Below are 22,130 nucleotides of genomic sequence, written 5' to 3'. Positions count from 1 at the left end.
AAACTACGGTAGATTAAAATATTAAGGAGGACTAGGAGAAGAGATCCAGCAGAACTAAGTAATTTTTTTTTGCCCTATAGCCACGCCCTGAAGAAGACACTCTTTGTGTCGAAACCGGTCGGCTTTATTGGTTTTTTATTGTTTTAATATGTAATAGCCCTAGTTGTCAAATAAAGGCTTTTTAATGCGTTCCTTGGCTCCGAGTGTGCGAGAAGAACTTCCCGATGGGACCCCATGCTAAGTAATTTTATATTTGGTTGCATTCGAGTGTCACGTTCTGAAAATAGCAGATCTACAAGCTCGCTGTAGCTCGACTATTTTCAGCATGCAACCAAGTGTAAAATCTGCCATTTTGATGCCATCAAGGCCTGCCAAAATACATTTTTGTTGTCAAAATCAAATGTAGATTTAGTCGACTAAAACTAGACTAAAACTAAAACAGTTCAGATGACTAAAAGTGACTAAATGAAACACTTGCTCAGAATCTAAGGGATGCAACTATAGATTATTTTCGTAGTAGTGATTACATTATATATATATGAATCATCGCACAGTGTCTTGCAAGAAAGTGAAAATAGCAGATTTACAACCAACAACGCGTCACAAGATTTTAGGCTATAATAATGACGTGGCCAACATAATGAATCAACCAAGGTGCATCTGGCTGTGTCGAGCTCTATATGAACACAATTGATTTCTTTATTTACGTGCCCACGAAATTCGATCCTATATTCAGCCGAAAAAACAGTGTGCAACAACCTTAAATAGCAAAAAGGGGAATGCAATTCATGTAGATTCTATATGAGAAGTTTCAAAATAGTTACTCAACTTATTGCTACAGGTAGCCTACATTATTCTTTTAGCCTTTGTTCTTTCTTTCTTTCTTTCTTTCTTGCTTGCAGTGGAAAATCAGCTAACAACAACAAATATCTAAGATAACAGAGCAAGCTAATTGTTGAAATCACACTGTGTGAAGGTTGTTAATACGTTTAGGCTAAAAGTCAACTGGCAGGTCCAAGTACTCTAACACCTTGACTAAATGTTTGTTGCTCAAAGAGCATTTATCTAGCTGTTTGCAATTGAGAAAGCTGCCATTCTTGGCAATGCTTCCAAACAAGTGATAGATTGTAAATCCACAAAACATCCACTCCTTCTGCAAGTAAGGTAAGCAATCACCTGTAGCCCACTTCTGTTAACTATTATCAGTAATTAGGAGCTTGCAAAAAAACATCTTTTCATCCTCTCTTTTACACTGGGGTGTAATAAGTACTCAGATAAAAAAGTAAAAGTATCAATACCAAAACATGAAAATACTTTGTTACAAGTAAGAGGCCTGGATTTAATCAATCTATTTTTTATTCATATGGGACATTTCATACAACAAGTGCAGTTCAAAGTAGAGCTCTTCACGGGTCCAAAAAATGGTCCTAAACACAGCACCCACGTTAAACAGAACTCCAGTAGTTCGTTCAGCGCACGCCAGCGCACACACACGCACGCACGCACGCACGCACGCACGCACGCACACACACACACACACACACACACACACACACACACACACACACACACACACACACACACACACACATTGATTGATTGCTTTACAGTTTGCATAAAAAAGTAGAAAGTACACACACAGTACGGGTCGTCTCGGGTCCTCTCGGGTAATACACATGATGATTACAGTCCCGTGTTCCGAGGAGTTCCGAGAGAGATGCGGCCATTCCGACCCGGCTCCGAGTGACTATGATAAAACACTGACTGAACCCGGTATGGGTCTCTCGGGTCCTCAGGTAATTGACTTAAAACTTAAAAGTATTACGTCATGAGGGTCACGTTGTGAGCTTGTAGATTGGCTATTTTTGAAAAGCTGAAGTATAAAATATTGCTTAGTGGTATATGTGTTTTGTATTAATAATCTAAACACTTGAACAAATCAAACTATAGTCTGCACTTTGTCGAGGTGCCAATTTTCATTTTGTGCACTCGTGGCCATATCGTGGCTAGTCTCGCGTAGCCAGACAACTATTCCACCATCTCCGAATGCTATATAGAGTCTGGAACAGCAGCTCCCGAACGGCGAGTATCGGGAGTAGCCACTGCTGCACTGAACTGTAGTCCCATTGGAAACATAACAGAAACACACTCGCACAGACAGAGTCATTCGAGCGGCCTATTCTTGTTATGTTTGTATAGTTTAAGAAAACATTTGAAAACATCATGGAAGTAACACCAACAACACCAGAGAAAGACGAAATAACGCCCCAAAAAATATTGAAAGGAGACTTAATGCTTCCAGTAGGACATGTTATTGCTACTGCACCAAGGGAGCGGTTGCGTCACATCCGCTTTATCTCGCACTCATCGTTTCTATTTCCGTTTGCCAGACTGTATGACGGGAGCATTTGCCCAAATCGCGGAGGCAACAGTCTGGCCACGCACGCAAGACTATATCGTGGCTAACCCTAACCCTAACCCATGTAGATCTGCTATATTCACAATAGAACCGTGTTATACAAAATGTAAATGTCTCAACTCTTAGTGCTCGTCACTCGGTGCTCAGTGGAGGGGTCCCCAGTTGAAATATGATTATTTTGGGGGTCACGGGACCTTAAAGGGTTGAGAACCACTGCTCTAGAACCCTGGGTCCGACCGAGTCATTTAATGTGTGCAGGGAGAGAGAGCATCTCCTCCTCCTGTGTTTGCTCGCTACAACATAATGAAGCGCATGCATGCATGCATTCCCCATCTCCAGTTAGTTGGCAGGCATCAGCGCAGCGGGGCCTTGCAAACAGATGCAGTTGTAAAAGAAGCTTTTTTACGAGGCAGGGCATTACTACTCACTTTAATTTGAAGTTTGCACCTGCTGCCCTATAATGCCATGCCTCCCCCCCTCTCCCCCCTCCCCCCTGCTCTCTGGGAGAGCGCTCCTGGTGTTTTAACACCTTCTCCTGGGAGTCCCAGGTGCACCTATACCCCCCATCCCCCCCCCCCCCCTCTGTAGCCTCTTCTGTCTACCTCCTGAACGTGGAGGAGGCTCATCGTGGTATACCGAGGTAGGACATCAGGGGGCGGCTTGTTTTGGACTTCGAGGGGGACAGACCGCATGCCTTACGTATGCTCTGTCATCCGATGGTGTCATATGTGCCATAGGCTATACCTACAAGGCCACAACAAGGATGTCTCATTAGCGATGCTTCGTGGGCTTGTAGATGGCCTATTTCGAGTCGCATCGATGACACATATTGTGGACTTAAGATTGGGCATTTTCTTTGCTTTCGTGACATGTTGTGGCATTGCAGGTATAGGCAGTTTTTGTTTCATGTGCGATGTATCGTTGTAGGCATCGCTATCTGTGTCGCAACTGCGACATGCCATGGTGAGCATGTACAGTAGGTCTCTCTAGCTGCGTTTACATGGACACCCCTCTTCCAATCTGATTAAATTAAACCTGATTGAAGAAGGATTTGGATCAAGTGTTTACATGTGGTGAGATCATTCCGATCTGGTGCCTGATTGGGTTGTGAAAAGGTGTAGACCACCCCTCTGCACCCGATTACAATTTAAATCGGGTTGGATTTAATCGGGTTTATATGTGGCGAGTTTTAACCCGATTAAAAGTGTCCTTGTAAATACAGCTACTCTCAGGTCGCGCCGTAGTGACGAGTCGGTGTGTCACCCGATTTGAACCTGAGAACCAACCATCGTACGACGAAGTGCGAGTCCCATCACCACCACCACATCCCTGCCCGTCTAATCACTCAGATGTGTGTCTGACCTGTCGACAACGAACATCTCACACAGAGCCTGAGGTGGACGGACGACATTTGTCTATAAAAAACAAACAGAACCTGACGCCTGTATCGCGGCACAATGGCGCTGTAGGACGACCTCCTTCACTATGACCACAGCTGTTGTTAATTAATAGGAGAAGAAAAGGGGAAAAAAGTGTGTAAAGCAACTGAGGGGGGGAGGGAGGGGAGGGGAGGGGGTGGCAGATAAGAATTTAATAATAACTATTATAGTGGAAAATACTGCCTCACGGATGTTGTTTGAACACCACATCTGACACACACACACACACACACTGACACACAGGGGCGTCACAAGGGGTAGGAAAGTGGGACTGAGTTACCAGGGCCCAAGTTGGAGGGGCCCTATAGTAACTTTAGCTGTTGAAAAATAGCAGATATACAAGCTCACAGCGCGGCACCGAGTGCCGCGCTGCGAGCTTGTAGATCTGCTATTTTTGAAAAGTCGTGAAAATGTGCGCAAATCTTTGAATATGTATTTTTTTAAGCGAACATTTGTAACTCAAATTTTGCTTCCGGGGAGGGGTCCCTGGAACTAAATATTTTGAGATGGGGGTCCGTGGCCAAATTCATATCATTTTGGGGGTCCTTCACATGAAAAAGTTTGAGCATCACTGACATGGAAACATAGGTTTCTTGGCACACATTTTCACAATTTTTCAAAAATAGCAGATCTACAAGCTCGCAGCGCGGCACTCGGTGCCGCGCTGTGAGCTTGTATATCTGCTATTTTTCAATAGTTAACATTCATGGGGGGCCCACAGTGAACCCTTGTACGCAGGGCCCAGAATTTGGTGTGACGCCCCTGCACACACACACACACACACACACACACACACACACACACACACACACACACACACACGCGCGCGGTACACCTGTTTGCCGCAGACAGAGTAAACAATGCTGTTTCCATTATTTGTGGGCTTTTTAACGAGCGTGACTCATGGCTTACTTACAAAGCCTTCAGTGTTGCTGCACTTACTTTCATGATCCACACGTTTACCACATCACGCAGGCCATCTGGGGTAATGCATGCACACAGACCCTCATCATCTACAAGCACTTTATGGACCCCCCCCCCCCCCCCCCCCCCCCCCCCATGGAGAGTGAGCAGGGATGGGGGCGGGTCCGACACGGATACCCAAAACAGTGTAAACCACAAGAAAGACCATGCCTGTTGTTCAAGCCACCGCCAAGCCAACGGGTACACATTATTGTGTATCATTATGTTATGCTTTAACTATTGAAAAATAGCAGATCTACAAGCTCACAGCGCGGCACCGAGTGCCGCGCTGCGAGCTTGTAGATCTGCTATTTTTGAAACATTTAGAAATTTTGAATTTTGACCCGAAGTGTCCTTTGAATTCAGCAATCTGGCCAGCCATCGTCAAAGAAAAGGACCTTTTCACTTAACTGGAGCTCAGTTAGTCTGTTCTTGAGAGACTACTATGTCAGTGGTTCTCAAACCTTTTCATGTTAAGGACCCCAAACTGAGATTTATTTGGCCACGGACCCCCATCGAGGACCTTCCTAGGAAGGCACTCGGGAGGCATAGATGCCCAAACCACCTAAGCTGACTCCTTTCCAAGTCTCTCTCGGGTGACTGAACTTCTCACCCTATCTCTAAGGGAGATACCAGCCACCCGTCTGAGGAAACCCATTTCGGCCGCTTGCACCCGCGACTTTATACTTTTGGTCATGACCCACACTTCATGACCATAGGTGAGAGTAGGAACGAAGATTGCTCGGTAGACAGAGAGCTTTGTCTTCCGGCACAACTCTTTTTTCTTCACCACAGTGTGAAACCACTCTTCCCCTTTCTCTCATTCGTGAACAAGACCCCGAGATACTTAAACTCCTTCACCTGGGTTTGTGATGCTATTATACTGTATACTAACTCATTTTGCTGGGGACCTCCTGGAACCCCCTCAAGGACCCCTTGGGGTCGCTGGACCCCACTTTGAGAACCATTGGAGTCGTTGACCACGCTAGCCTTTTACAGATGTGAGAAAATAAGCACAAATCATGAGTAGTGTGTTAAAAAAAAAAAAAAAAAAAAAACATTATGATGCTGGCCCAGGATGAGTGGACCAGTGTTTATTTTCATTTCTAATTCAGCAGCAGTTCTTTGAATGATGTTTCAGACCTTCCCAGGGGTCATATATGTTCGTAAATGGACATAATGTGTCCGTGGCAACCTGTTTTACACACCATTAGGCCTATACTGTTCTTATCATAAGAACCAATTAGACTACTGAAGGTCAAGTCTCCAGTTTTCTTCAGAGTAGGACACCTATGATACTATGGCATATAGGAGTCCAACTAGTACTAGTGACCTTACTCTCTATGTGTTTCAACCAGACAATAATACTTGTCAGACTTTCTTTCTTTCTTTCTTTCTTTCTTTCTTTCTTCTTTCTTTCTTTCTTTCCAGATAAACTCCTACTAAACACGCTACTCCTCCCACAGTTTTGGTGGTACGTACTTGGGCCACTTGTAGAATCAACCGGCTTCATCAGGGCACGTCTGTTTGCAAGAGATATGTTGCATCGTTTCATCTATATACATTTATTAGTGAATTAATCTCCTCCATTGTCTTGAATGAAAAAATGAAAAAGAAAAAAAAATGAGATGACTGACATCATAGATGTCTGATGTCATAGACCACATGAGACATAAATGGGCATTCCAAGATATGGGCTTAAAATGGATGACATCCATGATCCACATAATAGGGTGTGCCAAATGTAGTTCTAAGAGCGGCCATTTCTTGGGTCAACACAGCCTTACACAGGTGTTCTGATTGGAGTAAAGCATTAGTTCTATGCAATCAAACAATTGAAACACCTGTGTTTTTACCCAAAAGATGGCCGCTAAGGACTACAATTGCGTCACCGTTGGCACACACTATATGGGCATACAAGGATGGACCTTTTGCAAGTGTGACTCGTGTCACAGCAAGCACACTAGCAATTCCCCAGAGTTTTGTCTTTCTAGTTTTGTATGTACCTGATCCCTGGCAGGTTCTGTGTCATTATATCAGTTGACCATCTAGTGGCCACATCTAAGTACTGCATTCAGGGACATTTAGGGTTGGGTACCACGGTTCCAGAGGCCTTCACAATCACATGCCTCATTCTCCTGGCATCCAGAGTCTATCTCCCTCAGGGTCAGAGACGTGCAGAGAATGTTAGAGAGGCAGGGGCTGACATTTCTGAAAGGGCCTTTGGTGAAGGCAGTGTAGGCTCACAACGTGTCACGCTGTGACGCGTTGTGAGCTTGGATGTCGGCTATTTTCAATACTTGATACCACACACAACTAAGCATAATTAAGTGAATACTGGAGATGTGGCATAATGGTAACGGCATGGATTTCTACAGAGAGGGCAATTCTTACAACATAAAGATGCTGTATTCAAGTTTAGGAGAGTTTGGACAAGGCAATTATCTTGAATGCTGCCTTCAGGTATGGCATGGAAAGAGGGGGCGTTTGCATTTCTTTCACCATAGTTAAAAACGGCATTCATGGTCTGGAGAGGGCACTTTTTACAGACGGGTAAAAGGGCAGGGACTCAAGCCCCCTTTGATGTCTATGTGTACACGTGCCTGCTCAAATGTGAAACTTGGAGATACAAGGTTTCTGATCAACCATGATGACATGTTTATTTATTTAATCTTTCATAATTTGATCATAATCAACTGACAATAAGCGAGTCAAGTTTTGATCTCTAACCCAACAACCGGGAAAGCATTTGTATTGTTTTAGATTGTAGCGTTGGATATTCAAAGATAGCAGATGTGCAAGCTTGTTGAACATAAAAAAAAAAAAACTTGAAAGTGTGGGAACAACACAGATTTAGAAGGCATTTGTGGAATCACACAGGTGTTTGTTTTAGACAAGAATCATGCTGAACAGCCAATAAGGCCATCAACAACACGATATCTATGCAATACTGCCATCTTGTGTCTAAAAGGTGTAAAGGAAATGGTGCTGTTCTACCATGCATACTGCAGTGTAGGCCTTGAGAAGACCATTCACACATTCCAACAGAAAGAACAAATGTATAAGCTGTCAACACGCCATGACGCAGTTCGTTGATAGCTTCTAAGTTTGATTTATTTTTTATTGTGTTTGGTGTTGCGCACAAAGCATTCGTATATTGCCAATGTTTAATTAGTCATTTTAGAGGTATTAATAAGTCCTTAAAGTGTCACTTTAGAAATGTGCAGATACCCTCTATAGCAGGGGTGGGCAACTTTGATGCTGGAGAGGGCCACTATATTTTCACACTCACTCCAAACGCGACGCAGTGCGATGCGTTTCGAGCTTGTAGATCTGCTATTTTTGCCATTTTTGAATTGGAATCCTGAAAAGTAACTTTTTTTGTTCTTATGGTAACTTAAATACATAAAAAATACAATAACATTTTAATACTAGTCATTTAGCTACTAAAATAGACTAATTAAATCGGGTCATTTTTCCAAGTTTGGAATTGTAACACCTGATATCAATAATATATCAGTATTCCAATATCAACCTGCGGGGTGCATCAAGTGAAGGTGAGGGCCGCATGTAGCCCCCCGGCCGCCAGTTGCCCATGTATGCTCTAGTATAGTAGTGACCGTCCATAGTATAGTAGTAAACAAACAAACATGAAATGTAAGTGTATAGAGTCTATACAATTAAACTTTATGTTGGTTTGTTTACTGTTGAGAGAGAAAACAATGCTGCACATTAAGCTAATCATCTGGGGACCCCCCAAACTGAGAACCAGAGTTATAGGGCAGAGCAGGGGGCATGGTTTACTGGTGTCACTAAAAATAGTTAGTAAAGTAATTCGTTTTTCCCATATAGAGATTTTCAAAAATATTTATATCGATTATTTAAATCCTAGAATCAAGCCATCCAAGATCCTGGTATATCATGACCATAAAACTTTTGATTCTGTCAAAATAAATATTTTTATATTTAATTGTATTACATTTAATAAATACCCTTTGTTTAGTGTTTTTTGTATTCTTGTCCAGTGTTATTGGGGTATAAGGACACTGACTGGAGTGTGTGTAGCCTTGGAAACCCAGTGTGTGTGATGTGTGTCAGATGGAGGAGGAGTTATGAGGTGTCAATCATCTACTCAGGCCTGTGTCTGCATCCCAGACCGTTTTGAAGTTGCTTGATTAGAGCAACTGTAAGAACAGCAGACATACAAGCTCACAGTGCGTCACTTTGTGCCACGCTGCAAGCTTGTACATCTGCCATTTTTGAATATCCGACAATACAATCTAAAATGACCCACGGATGCTTAGAGCAGAATACAACAAACTCCTCATAAAAACTAAATAACTAAACAATAACAAGATTTAAAAAATCACTTTATCTTGAAATCTTATCCGCGTAATTCTAATATTATTAGTTGTAGCTGGTCAACGCTACAACTAATATAACTTTTACACTTTTAAGTAATGTGAGCACAGTGTCAACATCTTTTTCATCACTGATATCCTTTAAAAGCCTTAGTTGTCACCTGTTGTTGTTTGAATAAGATTATGCGGTTGCTTTAAATATTATTGTTTCGTTGCTTTTGTGTTTAAGTGCTGTCCTGATGAAAACCAAAACGAATATATATTAATAACCTATGTACTCTTTAAGATAAATAAATATACTGTGCTCATTTGCTATCATGTACTTGAATCTACTTAATGAAAAGGCCATCTCAGAACAATGGATAAGTACACATTGTATTTAGTAGAAAGGCATGAGATTCAAGTCAGAAAGAGAGGCTTTGCTTACAAAACTGCAGATGAATTGACAGGAAGGGTGTGAGTGTTAAAGTGTCTTAATGTTTGTGAGACAAAAAATGCTGAAAGTAGCTCTTTTATCTGCACTTGAATCTTGCACTTGTGGTCCATGTTTCTCTCTGTTCTTCCCTTTTCTGAAACATTGCAGGGATGTTGCGAAACTCTCCTCCAGAGAAATGCAGAAGTCAGATCGTCAAGCAACAAGTGGAGAAGTTGCCTCCTGTCTGAGACCAACCTATATGTTTTGCATAAAAAGGGCTCAGGAATAGAATAGCGGCGCTCAGACTTCGTGAACTGGCCTTGGTGCAACTTGTTGCTTATAAGGGAAGCGTGTTGAGCCCAGAGTCTCTGTATCACATTTATCATTCAATCTGTAAAATGTTTAACTTTATGCTTGATTATTAAAAAGTATTGATTATTATTTTTATTTAACATTCTTGTCCTCTCCTATCTTCACCATACAACGGACGCGCAGACAAAGCATGATCTGAGGGTTTGACAAATTATCTCACTGCACTATTTGTTGTATTTAAGGCTTTTTCCATCAGCACGCATGCACGCACGCACGCACGCACGCACACACACACGCACGCACGCACGCACACACACACGCTCTCGCTCATGAATCTCTCTGGTCAGAGAATGTGTTTGCAGATAGATTTTGATAGAATAAAAAATATATATATACGAGATAAGAGGTGTGACTGTGTGTGTGTGTGTGTGTGTGTGTGTGTGTGTGTGTGTGTGTGTTGCACATGTATTTGTTTGTCACCACCAGTAACTAGGTAGGGATTATAGCAACCACATATTGTATGAAGGGAGAAGCAAGGACACACGTTCTGCAAAACCCCTCACAGCAACACATCTGCATGTGTTGGTAAATCTGTGTTTTCTTGTATGGACAGGCTGATCGTTAACCACTGTGTAGCCATGTTGAAACTTGTCACTTACATTCCTACTCTGACTCTGAGTCACAGCAGACATCTTCCTACTGTAGAGCAGCAACACAACACTGGTAAGATTTATAATTATATTCAACCTGGGTTGTGGATCATTGACAATTGTGAGTGAATGTGTGGGATTTGAGTGACGTTGAACTACTTATAGGGGGTGGTATAGCTGAAGGGTTAGAGAGCTGGGTAGAAGGGTCTCCATAGCTGAAAGCTTAGACTCTAAGCCTTAGAGCCTGTCTGGGTAGCAGGGTTTCCATAGCTGAATGTTTACAGAGCTGGTAGCAGGGTCTCTATAGCTGAATGGTTACAGAGTCCCCAATTGTTGCAGGTTCGACTCCAGGCCAGCAGTGTACAATATGACTGGTCCAAGTGTCCTTGAGCAAGTTGTGATGCATGGCTGTTTTAATTAGTGATGCATGTTAATGTGCTGCATGTTACTGTAGCTGACTAAGGCTAATGATGCTAACAATCATGGGCATGTATGGGTTAGGGTTAGGGTTAGGTATAAACAATGTGTTAAAAGTGTTGGTAGCACTTTACAATAATGAATAACTGTTATAAATCATTTATAAACATTTATAAGTAGTTTGTAGATGAGTAATAAACATGAACAAACTATGAACAAATGTTTACCTAAACATTTATAACTATTTTAAACATCATTTACATGTTATTAGTAAGGTATTAGTAAGTAGTAAACTAATCATGAATAATTTATAAACATTCATAAATGATTAATAAATCATTTGTAACTAAAAACTATGCGTTATTTATATGCTATTTGTAGATAGGTAACTAATCATTTACAAGCTATCTATATACCTTGTAAAACATTCCTAATATATCTATAAATCATTAGTAGATGTTATCAAGAGCCCTAATGTAAAGTGAAGACTAGGTCGCAAGTTACAATGAAAACCTCCACCGGCTGTCTGTCAGTCTCTCTGTCAGTCTGTCCGTCACGTCACACTTTTGGTCCTACTCTAATCTCCGGCACCGTTGTCCCTATCCATGCCAAACTTTGCACACACACTCCTTGGCTGTCTGTTAATGTGGCCTCTGAGTTTGTTCATGGTTAACATATGCTTTGTAAAACATTCCTTAAATATCTATAAATCATCAGTAGATGTTATCAAGAGCCCTAATGTAAAGTGAAGACTATTCATTATTTACCAGTAAGACTCCCTAATAGGGAGATAAGCGACCGTCACATCGCATACACAAACTTTAGAAGGCAGTCGTAGCCAATCAGGAGGGAATATGGGAAATGGGACAGATCCATGTTGATGACATGACTTTAGCTTTGCGTGATTTTAGGCCCAAATCTGTAGGAGCAGTGTCAACAAATGGGTTTGAGAAAATCAGCCTGATGGTGATGCTAAATGGGACAGATCCATGTTGATGACATGACTATAGACATACAGTACTGTGTTCCGCTTTGTGTGATTTTAGGGCAAAATTTATAGGAGCAGTGTCCAAAAATGTGTGTTGCAAGAATTGGCCTCATGGTGGCGCTAGAAGAGGGCCATGTGAGAAATGAGGGGTGGAGGTTGTGGTTGTTGTGTCTGTTAATCTGGCTTCCATGTTTGTTCATATTTAACAGACATTCGTAACTAATGAATAGTCTTCACTTTACATTAGGGCCCTTGATAACATCTACTGATGATTTATAGATATTTAAGGAATGTTTTACAAAGCATATATTAACCATGAACAAACAAGGAGGCCACATTAAGTAGGGCCAAAAGTGTGAAGTGATGTGACGTGACGTGGCGTGACGTGACGTGACGTGACGGACATACTGACGGAGGGACTGACAGACAGCCGGTGGAGGTTTTCATAGTAACTTGCGACCTAGTCTTCACTTTACATTAGGGCTCTTGATAACATCTACTAATGATTTATAGATATATTAGGAATGTTTTACAAGGTATATAGATAGCTTGTAAATGATTAGTTACTTATCTAAAAATAGCATATAAATGATGCATAATTTTAGTTACAAATGATTTATTAATCATTTACAAATGTATATAAATGGTTTATTCATGATCAGTTTACTACTTACTAATACCTTACTAATAACATGTAAATGATGTTTAAAACAGTTATACATGTTTAGGTAAACATTTGTTCATAGTTTGTTCATGTTTATTACTCATCTACAAACTGCTTATAAATGTTTATAAATGATTTATAACAGGTCATTATTGTAAAGTGCTACCACATCGCTATTCCGACCACATAAACCTAACCTCAGTAAAACTAACACTGGTGAATGCTAACCTGGTGAAATGCTAACCTGCCAACGCTGTTGAATTCTAACCTGGTGTTCGGAATGGGGATGTTTCGGAATGGAGAGCCGTCCCCGTTTTTATACTGTGACAAATCAATTTCTTTCCCATTATTTATGCATTTGTGTGTGTGTGTGTGTGTGTGTGTGTGTGTGTGTGTGTGTGTGTGTGTGTGTGTGTGTGTGTGTGTGTGTGTGTGTGTGTGTGTCCTCACCAGGCTGCTTCAGTCCAGTGCACTTGAAAGTGTGAAGAGTACCCCCCCTCGCCCCACCTGTGGTGAGTCTCACATCAACCCTCCTGACTATGGGTTGCGATACCCAACCAGTTCCATCACATTTTGTAACCGTTTCCTGACACTTGTTTTTACACTCTTAGAGTTAAAGTCCTGTAAGGGTCCATTTGGTTGCATTTGTAGCCTACACTCCAGGGCTCTATTATGATCCAGGTCTTATGCCTTATGCCTTAACTTCTTTGCCTTTTTTTACTATATAGACATATTTTTTTTAATATTTCAAATAGCTGATCTGCAAGCTCACAACGTGCAGATGTAGATCAGCATTTGAAGTATTTAAAAATGTTTTTCAAAATAGTAAAAAAAGGCAAAGAAGTTAAGGCATAAGACCTGGATCATAATAGAGCCCCAGAGTTACAGACTCAGACCTGTAAGGGTCCATTTGGTTCCATTTGTACACTCTTAGAGTTACAGAACTATAAGGGTCCATTTGGTTCCATTTGTCTCACAGTTTCAGACTATGTAAGGGTACATAAGGACCCCCTGTAAGCAGTGCTTAATTTGTGCCGGAACAAGCCGGATCTTGTTCCGGTACCTCGTTTTTACGGACCGGGACCTATTTGATTGGATCCGCCACCTATTCGATTTGGAATCAAGGATCCGGGACCTTCCCTGCACAAAAAGAACAGATCTACAAGCTATCAACGCATATCAACCAGAGATGCAATATGGCTTGTAGGTCTGTCATTTTTAGAACGCGCAGCAACTTGCGCACAGTTATGACGCGGCCGTTGACCGGATCAACTGTGCTGCGCTGTGCTGCACTGTGCTGAAGGCACGGGAGCAGTGAGGGGGACAGACCTTTAACCAGCCCGGCTTATGTGTGGATCATGCGACGTTTACATTTAAAAAGCAATCGATTGCTTTAAATCTGGAGCGGAGCGTGGACAATAAAAGCACGGTTTTGTGCACGTTATGATAAAGCATTTGCATATCACCCACAGCACATTCAAGCCTCAAGCACTGACTGTTGCTGTTAGCCAGTTAGCGTAGCCTAGCCTTCACGTTACCCAAACAAACTGGACGTCAGTGGACGAGCTCTGGTCGTTAACGTTATGTGCTCACCCTCTCCCCTGTTAATAAATAAAACTACACTTTGACGTGTACTCACCGAAACAGACTGTTTTAGGTAGCTGAAAGCCCACTATACTTAGTGGGAACACCCAGCTGGAGCCCCCCACCTCACGTCTAAAATACACTTTTTAGCCAGAATCCAGAAAAGAAAATATTTATTATTTAAGCCAGGATAATATAGGCAGGGGTCTTCAACAGGGGGTTGCTCAGAGTCCTCAGAGTTACTACAGGGGGTCTATCTACAGGGGTCTATCCTTGTGTGATAGGACCCTTTTATTAACTTCACTACTGACTTAAACCCCTATCCCTTTATTCTGAGGAGTAGAGTAGGGTGTAGGGGAAAGAGCAGACCATACAGAGCATGGGGTAAAATTACTGACAGTTTAAATGTCTGGTAAATGCACTGACCACAACTGTCAAATAAAGTTTGTATGGCTGAATGGAGACTTATTTTTCCAATAAATTGGATTCTGTTCAACTTTAGTTACTGTTACCCTGGATCATTATTTCAAGACCACTTCAACCATACTTATATACATTTCAGCCATTTGAAAATGGCTGAAAACCAGCTCTCAGTGCGTAGCGATGTGACACATTGTGAGCTCTGCAATTTTCTAAAGATATTTATACATTTGAAAACTTTAAATGGGACATTTTGCATAATGAGTACTTTTACTTTTGGTTATTTAAGTACATTTTGATACCAATACTTTTGTAATTTTACTAAAGTAAATGTTAAATTCGGGACTTGTAACAGAGTATTTCTATATTGCAGTATTGATACTTTTACTTAAATGATTGGCTTAGGAATAGGAATACGACAAACATCCATGAATTCAAGTCTCCATACATCCGTAATCGATAGAAAAAAGAAAAGAAAATAAGGGGTGAACTATTCCTTTAATAAAAGTTTAAGTAATTTTCTCTATCACTGCCATCAACCTCCTGGCTGCAGTTTGTTTCTGTTCCTTTAAGTAAAAGGTTATAGTGTTTTCTCTATCACTGCCATCAACCTCCTGGCTGCAGTTTGTTTCTGTTCCTTTAAGTAAAAGGTTATAGTGTTTTCTCTATCACTGCCATCAACCTCCTGGCTGAAGTTTGTTAATATTCCTTTAAGTTAAAGGTTGTGGCTGCAGTGTGTTACTATTCCTTTAAGTAAAAAGTTGTAGTGTTTTCTCTATCACTGCCATCAACCTCCTGGCTGCAGTTTGCCTCCCAGTTCAACCAATCAGCAGCTGGAATGTCTGGCAAGAGTAAATGACTTTGACCTTCCTTGGGTTCATGCAGGATGCTGACTTCAATAATTATATTATATTATATTATATTATATTATATTATATTATATTATATAAAAATAAATGAAAAAAGTTATCGAAAAAGCACGGCCTGCTCACATATTAGGAGGGTGGTATGAGTCTCCAGAAAAAATAATGGGTGTTTTTAATGAATCTATCATGGTTAAAATGAAGTTTGAAGTTACAATGGGTGTGTGTGGGGAGAGGCCCTGGGCCTGGAGGGCCTGGTAACATTTACATCAAACAGGGGCGGAATCATAGGGGGCGCCTGGGAGCTTGAGCGTACAGTTATGAGAGCCCATTGATTTTTCGCCGACAATTCCTAGCACTCAGTCGTTTTCACAAGTTTTCCCAAACTGGCCAAACTGCATTCCTGGCACTCGGCCGATATCACACGTTGGCTTTGTCCCTTTCAATTAGAGTATAGGGCTAACACAGCGTCAAAGACCGCCCCACATCCTGGCTGTATGATGTAGCTCTGTTATACTGTAGCCTACCAAGACGAAGACGCACCGTCTCTGCGACCCCTGTGCCCCACACACTGGACCACTAAAACGGCATCGCTGCAGTCCATTGATTCCAACTACATTGCACTCAGCCCGTGGCCTGCGTATGCAGCTAGACACTTTTAGCACGTTTTTTTGCTTTGAGAATCATGCTAAAGTTTTTCTCACGTGTGGAAATGGTCAACACACATGTGGAGGATTGTGTTGTCGGAAACAGCGCCCGCAAACGCATGGTGCAATTCTATGGAGACGACTTTGATGAAGCCAGGCTGACACTGCATTGTGACGTTTGCCTGGAGATGGCAAAGACCAGTGGACTCACATTCTTTACTTATTAAGTAAAAGTATCAATACTGCAATGTAGATGTACTTCAATTCAAAATGAACTTGAGTAAAAGTACGAAAGTATTGGCATCAAAATGTACTTAAAGTACCAAAAGTAAAAGTAATTTTTTTTGGAAAATAGCCGATCTACAAGCTCCAAACGCATCATATCACGACGTCGTGATATGATGCGTTTGGAGCTTGTAGATCGGCTATTTTCAAACAACCTAGGTATAATGGCTAAAGTGGTTAATGTGTGTTTTAAAATATTATAACTTATATCCGAAAAGTAACTAGTAACTAACGTTTTCAAATAAATGTAGTGGAGTAAAAGTACGATATTTGGATCCGAGATGTAGTGGAGTAGAAGTAAAAGTATTGGAAATTGGAAATACTCAAGTAAAGTACAAATACCTACTTAAAAAGGGGCGGGGTCAAAAACGAGCACCCAGCTCAATATTGAAACTTCAACGTCCCTGACATCAAATATCTAAATATTGAATCAAGCTAATTAAAAATTGTTCAGGGTATTCATAAAAGCCTGATTAGATGATAAAATTACCAAAAGTTTTTTGGAAAGTGAAATATCCCTTTAACTTAGACTCGTTCCAGTCATCCATTGTTGCATTGTCCACCCTAGACTCGTGGATGGAGAAGCCGGCGTACGGCACCTCGCTGGAGGAGCACCTGAAGAGGAGCGGCAGGGAGATCGCCCTGCCCATCGAGGCCTGCGTGATGATGCTGCTGGAGAGCGGCATGAAGGAGGAGGTATGGAGGCCTTCTCATGACTGTAATTAAATGGTGTTGTAAGCTCTGGTGTAGCGGTTAGAGCGCGCGCCTTTCATGCGGTTCGAAGGTCGACGTCAGCCATGCCCCGCGGTCGCAGCAGCGCGTTCCTGACTCCAAAACCAAACGGGTTCAGATCTCTGAGCCAAGTCTACTGCTGGAGCCGCTGTCTGAAACCTGTCCCAGATGTAGGAAAAAACAAAAACAAACAGATGATGATGATATACGCAGAATATAATCTATTGTATTCGTAGGTATGTGTATAATGCATTATAGACATGCATATCAATAATTAATCAGGGTGGTGGTCCATGTTGAAGACCCTCTGCATCAGGGGAACGTTGCCAACATGGATCCAATCATTCTGTTGTGAGGAGGACATGTGAAAATCACAACGACACATGCTCTCACTCTCAGCACACAGAAGACATTGTTGTGTCTGCTTTTTACACATCAAAATACAACCGTAGGACTCAACCACTTTACAGGACAGGGGTTGTCCTGTCTTCGGGCAGAGGTTCTCAACCCAGGGGGGTCCTCAAATTACTTTGGGGGGGTCCCCAGATGATTAACTTAACGTCTGCCAGTTTATAAAGTGACAATTTAGGGACTTTTTAATACCTCTAAAATGATAAATTAAACATTGGCCAAATTGTCAAATATTAGAGTCAGAAATTGTGTAAATAGCCGATCTACATGCTCACAACGCCTCGTGTTGTGAGGCGTTGTGAAAAGACATCAGGGTTCAAGTGAAGCAAAGCTCCCATTTAATGAACTAAGTTTAGGTTTTAGTTCGGATGTTTTAGATTTTCACTTGATGATTGCCGTAGCAGAACGCTGACGTGCATCATTCTACGCGGATCATCTCCTGCACTGTGTGAGCCCAGAGGTCAGCTGGTACTGGAGATATGCTGATGCTGTGGTCAACCTGTGGTCAGTGGGCCTTGGAGAGTGTGGGGGTGTCCGGGTGCGTGTGTGTTCATACGGGCATTACTACAGTACATGTGTTAGTCATTATTAGCTGTTTAAAAACTGTATCACCATCTCTCCCATGAGAGCTTTTTGACTCAAGACGTTTTTATAACCCCGGGGAAACAAATCTCTGTAAAGCGCCTTGGACAATGGCGCTATATAAATGCTTTTTTTTTTAACCACTAACATACAGGCCCTGGACGACCTGTATCAATTGTGATAACAACAGTCATGACTCGTTAGGCAGGTGGACGATGCTTAGGTTTCCTGTCATCACTTCCTCTTGCGTTTCATGAAAACCAGACGAGCTCATCTAATATTAGTCCTGAAAGCAGACACCATTTCACTGTGACTCTGTGTCTGACCCAGCTCTTTCACTGTGACACTGGCTGTTTCTTTCACTCAAGTCCTATTAAGGAGGACACACACCGGCTGGTGGATGGCGCGCAGAAGTTTTTCACCACACGGCAACTCCTGGAAATAGAACAGTAGTGTATCGGAGCGGCTTGCGAGGCCGTGTGGGTAGGTTCATTGAAAATATTCTGGGCGGCTGTTTTGACGCGCGCCTTCCGCAGCGGGTGTGTGTGTCCCTTTATACTTTGCTGTCGTACACCAAGAGAAAATAACAAATCTTCAAGTGTTCAAATCTTCAAGTGTTAGAATGTTTTTTTTTTCTTCTTTTTTTTCATTTTACTTTTGTCCCCACTAGGCTGAAGGCACGGCAGAGACTGTGTTTTCGCCCCTGTCCATCTGTCCGTGTGTGTGTGTGTGTGTGTGTGTGTGTGTGTGTGTGTGTGTGTGTGTGTGTGTGTGTGTGTGTGTGTGTGTGTGTTAGGCCATCCTTACGTATCCACAACTTTCCAACGTCCCATCGTGCATTGCGCAGAAGGTGTAGGGCAGCTTCCGGTGCTGCAACCGAGTGTGATCTACAAGCTCACAACGGTTGCATCTGCGACACGACGTGAGCTTGTATGTCTGCTGTTAACCGGAAGTGTACCGCAGATAATGCTCAGTAAATTCTCGCAGAAACAAGTGGATATTGTCAAGAATGTGCTAACCCAGTTTATTCTCAAGACTGTTTAGTGAGTTGCATCGACTGTTGACTGATACAGGGTCTCCTCAGGTTAACAGCAGGGGCTTCTAAACTGACTGTATATTCTTTATATACAGGGTCTCTTCAGGATAGCAGCAGGGGCTTCTAAACTGACTGTATATTCTTCATATACAGGGTCTCTTCAGGATAGCAGCAGGGGCTTCTAAACTGACTGTATATTCTTCATATACAGGGTCTCTTCAGGATAGCAGCAGGGGCTTCTAAACTGACTGTATATTCTTCATATACAGGGTCTCTTCAGGATAGCAGCAGGGGCTTCTAAACTGACTGTATATTCTTCATATACAGGGTCTCTTCAGGATAGCAGCAGGGGCTTCTAAACTGACTGTATATTCTTCATATACAGGGTCTCTTCAGGATAGCAGCAGGGGCTTCTAAACTGACTGTATATTCTTCATATACAGGGTCTCTTCAGTAAACCAGCAGGGGCTTCTAAACTGAAGAAGCTGAAGGCGGCCTTGGACTGTTCCACCTCCCACCTGTCAGAGTTCTACTCCGACCCCCACGCTGTAGCTGGTACGACCCGTTTTTACACACCATGTGGTCCAATATATAATAATACTACTAATAATAATACTGTAATGAAACCGTATTTATTTATAACCTATATTAACCAGCATAATTATCGTCACTGTCTGGCAGAAACCTCTTCAAGTTTCAAATGTATATGTTTTTTCGTAAAGCCCTGCTTCATCATACAAGACTGTTGCACAAAACTAGCGAAAATAGCAGATCTACAAGCACACAACACCTCGCAGTGCGAGGCGTTGCTATTTTCTCGATCAGCTACTTTCTCTATTGTAAATCATTTTTTACAAAACCAACGGTTTTGGGCGTACACGGTTTCCAGCCGACAACAACGATGTCTCACAATGGTCCAGAAAAGCAACCGTAAATGAATGCTTTTGGCTGTGAAGGCAGCAAGGGCAGGTCTTCACATAGTAGAGCAATTAGAAGTCCTATAACCATTATACCCTACTTTATCATGGTTTTTAAAATGAATGGGGCCATCCCATTTACAAAAACACATATGATGCTAATTGAAAGAAGTCTTTAAACTAGAGACTGCATGGTGTTAACAGTGTGTGGTGTTCATGCTTTAGGAGCTCTGAAGTCCTACCTCCGCGAACTCCCAGAACCCCTCATGACCTTCAGTCTGTACGATGAATGGATCCAAGCATCCAAGTAAGAACACACACACACACACACACACACACACACACACACACACACACACACACACACACACACACACACACACACACACACACACACACACACACAGTGCATACATTGGTATACAATATACAGTATACACTTCAAGATAAGTATTCCTTCATGTTAGTATGGGTAAAGTGTAATTGTTTGTGTGTGTGCATGTGTATGTTTTCTCAGCGTGTCTGATCCAGACAGGAGGCTCCAGGCATTGTGGAAGACATGTGACGGTTTACCAAAGAACCACAAGGCCAACTTCAGGTAGGAGGTCTGATCTAATGAATGCTAAAAGGTGCATTTATAGCACTTTTATCCACATCGCTTTACGTAGATTCATACACCGATGGCAGAGGAAACCATGCAAGGCACCAACCTGCTCATCAGGAGCAACTAGGGGTTCAGAGTCTTGCTCAAGGACTCTTCCACACTAACTCTGGGGGAGCCCGGGATCGAACTGGGAACTTTGTGGTTCCCATCGGGCCGCTCTACCTCCTGAGCCGCTGCCACCCTCTCCTCTCCTATCTCCTCTTTCCTCTCCTAGAGAGACTCCCTACCCAAACTTTAAACTAAATTAGTAGCTGACTTCAACGTACAAGTGAGCATAGTTTATCTCCTCCGCTCGTTGTTGTATTGCAGGTATCTGGTGAAGTTTCTGTCCTCTGATTGGTTGTTGCTGTGTTGCAGGTATCTGGTGAAGTTCCTGTCCTCTGATTGGTTGTTGTTGTGTTGCAGGTATCTGATGAAGTTCCTGGCCAGGCTGTCTCAGGACAGTGACGTCAACAAGATGACCCCCAGTAACATCGCCATCATCCTGGGACCCAACCTGCTGTGGGCCAAGACCAAAGGGTGACAACCTCCTCCATGTTCCTTCTTCTTAACAAAATGTTCTGCTTCTAGGTTATTGGTTCTAAGTGTGTGTGTGTGTGTGTGTGTGTGTGTGTGTGTGCGTGCGTGCGTGCGTGCGTGCGTGCGTGCGTGTGTGTACAGGACGTTGGCAGAGACGGTTCACGTGGCGAACATCATAAAGCCCATCATCGTGCATGCTGATTGGTTCTTCCCAGAAGGTAGGGCGTGTCTCTGGCCGTGTTTCCTCCTTGCTTACTTCCTGTTGTTGTGACCTGATGTAGTAACCAAGACGGAAATAGCAAGACTCGCCATCTCGGGTTTACGTCCCGTACCTGTGTGAAGTACTGTAGGTGGACACCTTTATAGGAGACCGGGTGCCCGTTGGAGTTGGAGTATTCATTCATTCCAATGGGAGAGCATGAACACAGCGTCTGAACCGTTTTTTAGCTCCATGGTCACTGTCACTGAACTAATTATTGGACCCATTTGTCAATATTACCAACATTTTCATACTAAAATGGCTTTCTTCTGACTGACTGACTTTATTAACGACCTTTATGTGTCCCAGTAACACATTCCTGCGGAATCTAGCACCATAGGCAAGCGGAGATTCTGAAAAAAGGCCTTCTACAAGCAGGTTAGAGGCATTTGGGGGTAAAAGTGGGGAACCAGGCTAGTTTACACAATTCAAGGGTGCAGAATCTGAAAAACCTGGTTCCCAATCAAAATGTTGAGTTTTTGACCTTCTAATTTGCATAACAAAGTGGCTGCTGAATTGTACATTTTGAACTATTTATTCAAGCAATATTTCTCTTTCAAAAAACTTTTCATCATAGAACATT

This window comes from Nannobrachium achirus (genome assembly GCF_963921795.1).
Source record: "Nannobrachium achirus genome assembly, chromosome: 20".
NCBI lineage: Eukaryota > Metazoa > Chordata > Actinopteri > Myctophiformes > Myctophidae > Nannobrachium > Nannobrachium achirus.
Note: the sequence above shows the minus strand (reverse complement) of the source record.